This window comes from Lepidochelys olivacea, assembly GCF_965140295.1.
Source record: "Lepidochelys olivacea isolate rLepOli2 genome assembly, chromosome: 28".
Lineage (NCBI taxonomy): Eukaryota > Metazoa > Chordata > Testudines > Cheloniidae > Lepidochelys > Lepidochelys olivacea.
In genome coordinates this window covers 3,765,869-3,775,878 of record NC_140438.1, presented here as the reverse complement: position 1 = coordinate 3,775,878, position 10,010 = coordinate 3,765,869, and the positions used below count along the sequence as shown (strand labels likewise).

Sequence of the window (10,010 nt, the reverse complement as noted above, 5' to 3'; positions counted from 1 at the left end):
AATCTAAAGGTTTATTCATAAAAGGAAAAAGATACAGATGAGAGCTAGAATTGGTTAAATGGAATCAATGACATACAGTAACGGCAAAGTTCTTGGTTCAGGCTTATAGCAGTGATGGCATAAACTGCAGGTTCAAATCAAGTCTCTGGAGCATATCCACAACTGGGATGGGTCTTTCAGTCCTTGGTTCAAAGCTTCAGTGCAGCAGAGTCCCTCCAGAGGTATGAAGCAGGATTGAAGACAAGATGGAGGAGCTGCAGCAGCTTTTTACAGTCTCTTGCCATGTGGTCTTTCTTTCTTTGTCTCAAAGACAAGCTGTCCATCCCATGGCCTGGAAAAACCTCAGAGTTCTGTCCATAGGCATGTCCCTGCATACCTTGCTTAGTCACAAGGCGTGTCTGCCATTTCTCAGTCGGTCAGTGGTATCGCTGATGGTCCTTAATGGGCCATCAAGCAGACTAGGCAGAGCTGACACCAACTTGTCTGGGGTGTCACCCAGAAGCATAGCATAAGTTTGAAATACAGACAGTATAGAGCCAATACTATAACTTTAAATACAGAAACAATACACATATACAGATAGCATAATCATAACAGCAAACCATAACCTCATCCTAAATACCTTATTTGACCCCGTTTGTACAAGATTTGGTGCCACTACAGGACCTTGGTTGCAACAATGATCTATACAGTCCCAGTTCATTCAATAATATCACAGCGGGATTAAAGGGCAACTCTGCCAAGGCGCAACTAATGAAAACCACTGTCTCTTTCTTAGGTCTTACTCTGACCAAATGGGGTTGAACTCCCTCACAGCAAAAGGTGGAGGCAGTCCAAAAGTTGCCAATACCAGAGGACCTAATGGCATTAAGATCCTTTTTGGGCTTAAACTGAGTTCCATAGGGATTTCATTCCTAATTTTGCTTCCATTGTAAATCCCTTGTACCAACTGCTAAAGAAGGATGTTCTATGGGAATGGCTGAACAATACACGGAAGCAGTGTCCCAACTGAAGCAGGCCCTTGTCAAGGCTCCGATGTTGATCACTCCAAATCCTGAGATACCTTATCACCTGGAGGTGGCGGTAAGTGTTAATGCATTAGCAGCTGTTGCTTCCCAAAAAAGGCATGGAAAATTCAGACCTGTGGCCTATGCCTCATGTTTAATGTCTCCAGTAGAACTTAAAATATGACAAATGTGAGAAGTACTTACTGGCCATTAGTTGGGCCATACAGCATTTTGCTTTCCTAGTTGGCCTCAGCCCAATTATATTACACTCATTGCGCACAATCCTTCAGTTTCTGCTATCTAATCGGGTTAAAGATGGTCAGGTTTCCAACGCCCACCTAGCCCATTCGGCATTGTTGTTACAGGAGAAGGATATCGCAGTAAAACCTGTTAGGATACCATCTTTGCTGCCCCACAGCCTCACTGTAGCAAGGAGAGCCCCATGACTGTCAAGACACGAATGAACAGAGTCCAAAGGGAATTGTAGAAAGAGTCTTCTTCCTGCCTCTAATCCAAGAGAAAGATTCCTTTAAAGGACACCACTTCTTTGTGGACGGATCAAGCTATCATGATCCTCAAGGGAATTCGTGCACTGGCTTTGGGATTTATGTCTTTCCTCCCAAAGGAATGCCTGGGGGAAAAAGCACTCATGTACCCCACATTCGGCCCAATATGCTGAGTTAGCAGCAGTGGCTTGTGTACTGGAGTATTGTGTACAGGCCTCCCTTAAAGCCTAGTACCAGTGTGTTGGTCTGTTTTCAGACTCCATTTGGGTGTGCAGTTCTCTCACTGAGTTCCTGCCCTGTTGGGAAACAAATGAGTTCACATCCTCTGATGGGTCCCCAATCAAGTATGCATCACTGTTAAGGTACATCTGTGTCCTGGCTTTAAAAATCCTATCTCAGGGTGGCCTGTCATGCTGAAAAAGGTCAAGGCTCATTCCAAATCACAACCCTATGTGATCAAGAATGGAAAGGCCGATAGCCTAGCCAGAGAGGGAGCTCGATCAGGGGAACCTTGGAAAGAAAAAGACTTAGGACATTCCTTCATAACCCTTGGTTCCATTGCTGCTGCCAAGATGGTAGAGACTGACATTCCCGACTTAAAGGAGATGCAAGCATTAGACAAAGATATAGTGGAGAGCTCTCCAAGACAGAAGGAGACTGGTCATCTATATTGACCCTGTATATGGGAGGTACAGACAGTATCTACAGGTGGTGGATAAAATCGTTATGTACATGGGAGACCTTTTTCCAGTGTGTGTGGTTCCAACCTCCCTAAGAAAGGAAATTATATACATGGTCCATGATACTCCAACAGGGGGACATCAGGGAGTAGACAAAACTGTCCAATGTCTCTTAACCGTGGGATGGTGGCCTCTTCTTAGATTAAATGTACAACAGTACTGTAACAACTGTTTGACTTGCGCCCAAGTCAACATGGTCCTTCCAAGCATAATGCACCATTACAATCTCAGGTGTATGAAGGTCCATGGATGGCTTTGGAGATTGATTTCATAGGCCCTCTACTGTGAAACCTGCAGCCAATATCTCTTGGTGGTTGGTGATCCTCTCTCAAAATGGGTGGAGGCCTTTCCTTTGAAGACCAATACTGCAAAGGCCACAGCCAAGGTCCTAGTAGAACAAGTCGCTTGTTGGGGGATCCCTGTGAAAGTGGAATCAGACCAGGGATTACATTTCACAGGGCAGTTCTTCAAAGACTGTCTTAAACTAATGGGAGTCCCACAGAGACTACACATCCTATACAGACCACAGTCATCTGGGATGATGGAACGTATAAATCAGACCATAAAGGTAATGTTAAGGAAACTGGTGGATGCCAGTGGATGCAACTGGGATTCCCTCATGCCTCTAATTCTTATGGCACTAAGGGCAACTCCTGCTGTGTCTACCGATAAGACACCCGTTGAAGTAATGACAGGCCGAAGTATGAGGTTGCCAGAACACCTAATTTGGCACACCAGTGGCACTCAGTTGGAGGGAATCAAAATGGATACCTACCTGCAAAATCTGCAGGAACATTTAAATCAGGTCCATCTGCAGGTAGCTGCTAAATTGGGGAAATCAAAGCATAAGGCTAAGGCCGACTTCAATAAAACCCAAAGAGAGAATACTTGGGAGGCTGGTGATCTAGTAATGCTGTTATCCTACAAAGCACCAGAGCATAGGCTGTGTAATCGGTGGATCAGACCTTTCTGAATCGTTGATGAACTGAGTTCAGCAGTGTACAAGTTTAGAGTAACAGGAGGCAAGCGTGCTAAAGATAAAAATCTACCATGCTAACCAGTTAAAGCTGTAGCAATCATCCAGGTCCCAGGAGCAGCTTGCTTCCCAGGAGCTAGCTGAATTCTCTCCTAAGAACCCGCCATAGTTGGAGTTCAGAGGATTGCAGTCATGAAATGGACATTGGGATTTCTGATCTGCTACTCCTTCATCTTTGCCCTGAGGGTAGGGCTAAACCAACATCAAGACTTTGGGACTAGACTCCTACACAAAGTACACCAAGCTGCCCAGGACCATAATACCCAACGATGCCTCCACACTCAGGTGTTTGAACACTTAAAACGTATCATACCGCCAACAGAGACTGAATGACCCATTATCACCCATCAAGGCAATGAACTTTAAAGCTATATGCCAATTTGCTGGCAAATGGCTCTATGGACTCATTCCCACATCTTGTAAACATATTAAGTGTTGATTCGATGGTGAGTATTGTTTGGGGTTAGAAAGAGGAGACTAAGGCTAAATCTTCACCTTCACATGATTCAAAGTTAGAAGCATGAGGTAATCATAAGTTGGCAATACACACAAAATCAGGGGAAATTAGTCACAGCAATAAAACGGTGGACCAAACTATCCGCCTGGACTAATGATATATATGTGGGTACATTATATATTGTGTCTGGCAGATATCAAGCAGGAATTTGTACAGTTCTTCAACCATTGCCTAATAATTGCATTTGGTAGAGCCATACTAAATTAATTGTTTGACTGCCTCACATAAATGAGTTTCCAGAAACTGTAAATTTGGATCCCCGTCCTGAATTCATCAACCATCCATCCAATCCAACATGTCACAGGAATTAGAGGGGAAGTCGTCACCTTTAAATATCAATTAACGGGTGACATCACTGCCATCAAGTGGTTGGAAAAAAATTCAGCCATTAGATGAGGATTCAAAGGGGGGAGGATGTAACACCTATATCTCCTCACTAACCAATTCCACATCCCTCAGACATGGAATTCCCTACGGGGATTGGAAACGCAAGGCCAATTGTGAAAACTCTGTAACTGGAGGAAGTCTAACCTTACACAGAGTAGAATATGAAAATGAAGGCCTATATGAAGTCTGTCTTATAGCTACCTTTCAGACTAAATTAGGAGATAAGAAATACATATTGAATGTGACTTTTGAACTTAAGGTTCACAACCCAATAATTGACTATGACTCTGACACCACCATTGGTGGTGTATTGATTTGACCAGCAACAAACCCAGGATCAGCCATTGGTCTCACCACAACACCCATGTTCAGTATATTAACCAAGTTCAATTTATGCATATTGCTGTGGTGTTAAGCTTGTCCAGCTGGGGGAGTTTGAATACACCAAAGTAGTTTCCTTCTTCTCAGTACTCCTTGTGGATAAGATTGTAACTTGTCAGCAACGAGTACGAAACATATCAATGTTGGGGCAGATAACAAAACAAAATCATATACCTCCGGACAAAAACGTAGCTTAAATCCACTGGGAGTTCTGGGATCCATGTTAGGACTATTTGGTTCAGGGATGTCAATGTGGAACCGTATTGATGTTTGGAAAATCCGCAAGCACATAAATTATGTAATACAAGAGGAAGCTAATCAAGTGATGAATCCAATGTTGCAAGGCATACAAGAGCTGTCACAGGAGGAACGTTTTACTATTTATAACATGTATGATATAGCACTACTATTCAATGACACTCCATGCAAAATTAACCAGCTAATTGCTCATAATAATGATTGGCAAAAAGACCAATCATTAGGAAAGGAAATTATTTGCTTTGCATATGGGGACTATGTCTAACACTATCACTGAGGCATTGCAATCCCTAGAATTGGGAAGGATCCCCAATCTAATTAAAGATGAGCAATTATTGAATTGGTATTGCCCTAAATGTTTTGAAAGGCCTGAAGGGGAGAGATCTGTATGTTTGATTGCATGTCCACATGTATCCATTGGAATTATGAGACAAAGGGGGTCTGTGACACCACATCCCAACTGAGACAGTTATTTTCTCAAAATTGTGTTGTAGCACAATCCTTGTATGTTTCATTCACAGTCTCTTTACCTGTGTTTGACTCAGACAAGGATGTGTATAAGTGGTTGGCTGCAGTACAGTCCATAGGTCACCTCGCAGATGGCATCTACAAGGAATGTGTCAATGTGCCTCCCTTGGTAGTCTATCACACTGCAACCCCAAACATGGAAAGTTCTGCAGATGGCCTGTTGCTCTAAAAAGGGGCCTCGGTATATCTGCAGACGTAATGTGTTTGAGGCAAGTACTATCTTGTGTGAACTGCAGGGAGAGATCCAGAATCAATCACCACTAGAGTGTATGGTCCAACTGACCAGATGGAAGACTCCTGTGGAGAGGGTGACCTATGCTGGAAATAGTCAATTTTGCATAGTAACCAACCAGGAAAGGTTCCTATATGGTTTCTTGGCGTGTCAGGTCACAGATCCAGACTTCTGTTTTACTCCTAAGCAGTTTAACTCAATTGGAAATCAAGTGATTTCCCCTATTCCTGCCTTTGAAAATACACAACTGTTGTTCAGTCTGATCCCTCCTATCAGAATTTGACTATTCAATATACTGCAACATTTTTAGTACATAATCCCCCTCTGGAACTACAATTAAAACAATTGGTATCCCGAAAGGAAACCTACCTTATCCAAATTACAAATGATGTGGATAAGGCTAATCAAGCAATTGTCCAGTTATTAGATGGGAAAGGCCAAGAAGTAGATTCTCCCTGGAAGGAAATTGGATTAAAGGGATGGATTATTATCCAAGGTATTACAACAGAAATTGTTTTCATAACTTTAGGATGTATGCAGTGGAAACTCAATAAGTTACAAAGGAAAACACCTCCGATACAACCAACTGATTATGCCTCTATAATGCTCATGATAAGAGATATATCAAGAAATAGAGCCTATTCCCACACATGAACTATCTATCCCTTTGTCAGTGTGATCGGGTTCTTTAGTAATCACCCCCCATCAAAGGGGGGATTTGTAACCCATAGGATTGTTTTGATAGCTATTATGTCCTACTAATCCAGCCACCCATATCGAATAATATGTGTCTCTTTCTGAATTAATCCATTTTATTCTTATGTTGTCAGTATTAATTCCTATGAATTTAGGATGTGTTGAGGCATATGATATGTGTTTCCTAATAATTATGCATGGAATAAGTTTTGCTGAAATGCAAGAAGCCCACTGGCCTGTATCCAATAAGATCTGCTAAACAGCTAAAAGTATAATCAGTTAAGAGTAAATCAGCATAAAGGCTGGTAACCTTTGGCACAGATAGGAATGGTCCCTAAACTTTGGGGAACCAAAGGGAGGAACTCTACACAACACTGAACAGGTTTATCCAGCATCTACAACTGGTTGGTAACCGCAGGGTATACCTCAACCTGGAAGTCACCAAGAGAGCCTAGGTTGGCAGTTTTGGGAGTGAGATAATCCTTATTAATATATAGAGAGTAAATGTCATAATCCACTAACCGAAAGGATAAAAGTACTGATAAATTTCTTAGGGTATGGAAATAAGATTCCAAATAAGTAGCTTAGGCCTGCATGACATAGTGTCAGGATCCTATAAAATACCTTGTAAGGAAGAGTTTTGAGCGCTTTTTAGACTTTAGTTCTTTCTTTTCTTAGTCTATAGAATATAGGAGAACAATCGTCCATCATGCTCAGCTTGTGTAGTATACTATAACTACTCAACATTCCTAACTATTGGGGAAGCCAGCACCATTGTGTTATCGGACATGCCAGGAGTAAGGCTGGTCCTTCATCTCCTATTACCGGGTCCTCAAGGAAGGCTGAGACTGTGTTAAGGTACTTATAATAGGAATATTACCACCAGAAGTTTTGGAATTGTTTTACTGTTTTGCAGTCATAAGTTTCATAGCATTTATTATTCTTTCGTTAATCTCAATAAAGTTTTTATCAATTTGGTATTGTCCTCAGTGTAAGTGTTTTTGCCAAGAGTCCTCTCCCAATATAGAGCTCTCTGAGTTCTTGGACCCTGTAGTCTGACTTGTACAAGAACCTATAAATCTTCCAGTTGGATGCGATCAGTGGCAAGCCATAAGAACTAACCCATAAAATTCAGGTCAACAAAATAATAACATAAAGTAAGCACTTTGTATTTTGTGTAGTAATTGAAACTAATATTTTTGAAAATATAGAAAATAGCCAAAAATATTTAAAAAGGGTATTCTGTTATTGTTAACAGCACAGTTAAAATGGTGATTGTTATTTTTCAATTGTGCAATTAATCACGATTAATTTTTTTGAATTATTTGACAGCCCTAGTATTTTATATCAATCTTTGGGAATTGGTGAGAAAATGGGTCAAAACTTAAATATTTGATTATATGAGAGGGAAAACACCAAGATCTGGGGGATTCTAGTCATTAGCTAGAGGGGAAAACTGGTAAGGTTTGAAGGGACCATATCGAAATATTTAATAAACCACCACCACCTGACCACCTCCCACCATTGAGCAGGGAAACCTTTTTAAAGCTGCTTTAAGCTGGGAAGGAGCCAGCAGGGGATGGACAGGTAATTGGCAAGTAATAGCTGGGGAGGGACTTGCTTGGGGCAGTTGTGGGTGGAGGCGGCAGCAGCTGGGATTGGTTAATAATTGGGGAGTAAAGGAGGAAGAACTGGAGAGACTTTTATGGATGTTTGAGAGGAGAGGGTCCTGTTCTTCCCCCTCCAGGGATGCTCTGCCTGCACAGAGGTCGTTCAATCTCCAGAGTGTCACACTGTCTTTCCCCTCCCTGACACTTCCAGACACACAAGGGGGAACCCCCCACTGGGGCCCGATTTCTTTCCCCACATTTTGCCTCTCTGGGGCAGATCCTGGCCGGAGCTTGGAGACAGCCTGAGGGTGGGAGTTTCCTTTGCAGCTAAGACCCACCCACCCCCGTCCTGCCCCTTCCCGCAAGTTCATTAGCACCAAGGGAGCCGATGTGCAAAAGCCACAAGATCTCAGGATCCCTCTGTGCTCAGAGTCACTTTCCTGCCCGTGCCCAGTTCTCCCACCCCCACCCAAGGGTCTCTCTCAATTACCTGGAGTCTCGGCTCAGGCTTGGTGTCTGCAGAGCCCAGGGTTGCCCTATGGGCTGGCTCCAGCTGGAGAAACTTCCCCCCACTTCAGCTGGAGACACAAGAAGCTTGAATGCTGGTCTCTCCCCAGCTGGGGAATCAACAGCTGCTCCTGCTGGGCTTCCAGTCACAACAGAGGCAGAGCAGCAGCTTGGAACAATACCTGGTCTCCGTTCTTTGTTCTCCCCAGTTCCTCCTCGCTCCTCCCTGCTCCCAGCTGCTCCAGCCCCTTCCTGTGTGTGTCCTGCAAACACTAACCCGCGCTGCAGCAGCGATCACTGGGGCAAGGCAGGGCTTTCTCCGGCCGCAGCCAGCCCCCCTCTCTGCTCACCACCCATGTGTCTGACTCGCCAGAGCCGCTGTATTTACTGAAACACTCACACACGCGCTCTGGCACCTGGCTAGCCCTTTCAGAAGCCGATCTAGCTCGGGGAGAGGGATCACCGCTGGCTGGGAAGAGGAAAGTGACCAAAGTCTCCCAGCCTGAGAGGGAGAGAGAGACTGAAAGGGGCAGAAGGAGAAGTAAGTGGGCAGAGCAGTTCCCAACTTCCCCATCATTTCACCTGTGGGCAGATTCCTAATCAGCTGTGTGCAAATATCCCCAGTGTGGAGCAAAGCACAGATCCCCCAAGTTATGCCCAGGATGCCTCAGTTCAAGGATTCCCTGCTATCTTCCACCCCAGCCCTGGGGTTTTCAATTGCAGTGTAGATGTGCCCTGAGCCCCTGTGCAGGCCTGTGCCTGCTGCTGCAGCCCTGAAGGGATGGCGCCACCATGTGGCTGGTTTATCCATTCCCCAAGGGGCTGCTTTTACAGGGGAACGCATTTTCTCTGCAGGGAGCCACGAGCGGAAAAACCTGTCTCTGGCAGTGTTCGACCTCGTGGAAACTCTTGTGCATCTGCAGCCTCTTCTTGTCCCCTCCCCGAACCTGGCCGCAGGTGCCAGCTGGCCCTGGTACCTTGTCTTGCCTTGGTTCCTAGTTCTGTTCTCTTGGCACAGATCCCCCAGCTCTGGAGGTTTTGTGGGGAGGGTTTTTTTTATTGTTGTTTAGTGGAGGATTTGGCCCACAGTGACTGTTATTGAGTCACACCAGGATGAGTGATGCACAGAAAGGGCCCCTGCTTGAAGTTCAGCCAGTGAGCTATTGCCCTTGGAGCTGGGGCTGCTGTTATTTTATAACCAGCAAAGGAGGGTGTGCGTCCCTGACACTTGCCCCAGGATCTTCCTCTCAGCGCCTTATTCACTGCAGACTGGAATCTTACTCTAGCACCAGGTTGAGTATTTCCCTGTTTAGTCGCACATTGCAATCCGATTCAACAGCGAGAAGTAAAAAACCTGGGCTTTAGTATATTTCTGAAACTCTGCATGCTCGTGGACTTCTTTATGTTCCCTGTGTGTCAGGGTAACACCCATCTCTGATTGTGGCTTGAATGAACAAACAATAACAGCCACAGATGGCACTAAAAGAAAAACTAGATGAAAGGAACTTTTGTGCAATAGTCCGGCCTTTGTGCTGGGATAATATAGTGAATTCCAGCACTGGCCATGGGGGTAACAAACCTTAGCCCATTATTTTGCCTTTAGCC

At 44.3% G+C, this 10,010-nt stretch overlaps 1 protein-coding gene across 1 annotated transcript in view; it reads right to left on the bottom strand.

The window, feature by feature from the left end:
- Positions 1-1,081: 1,081 nt before the first annotated feature.
- Positions 1,082-10,010, bottom strand: part of LOC311513941 (uncharacterized protein) — a 41,614-nt gene continuing 32,685 nt past the window's right edge. Inside the window, exons 11-12 of the transcript XR_014709802.1 lie at positions 5,962-6,047; positions 1,082-2,672 (exon numbers count right to left, since the gene is read on the bottom strand). The gene's annotated coding sequence lies outside the window, so the exon portion shown is untranslated. The remainder of the gene's footprint in view (positions 2,673-5,961; positions 6,048-10,010) is intronic.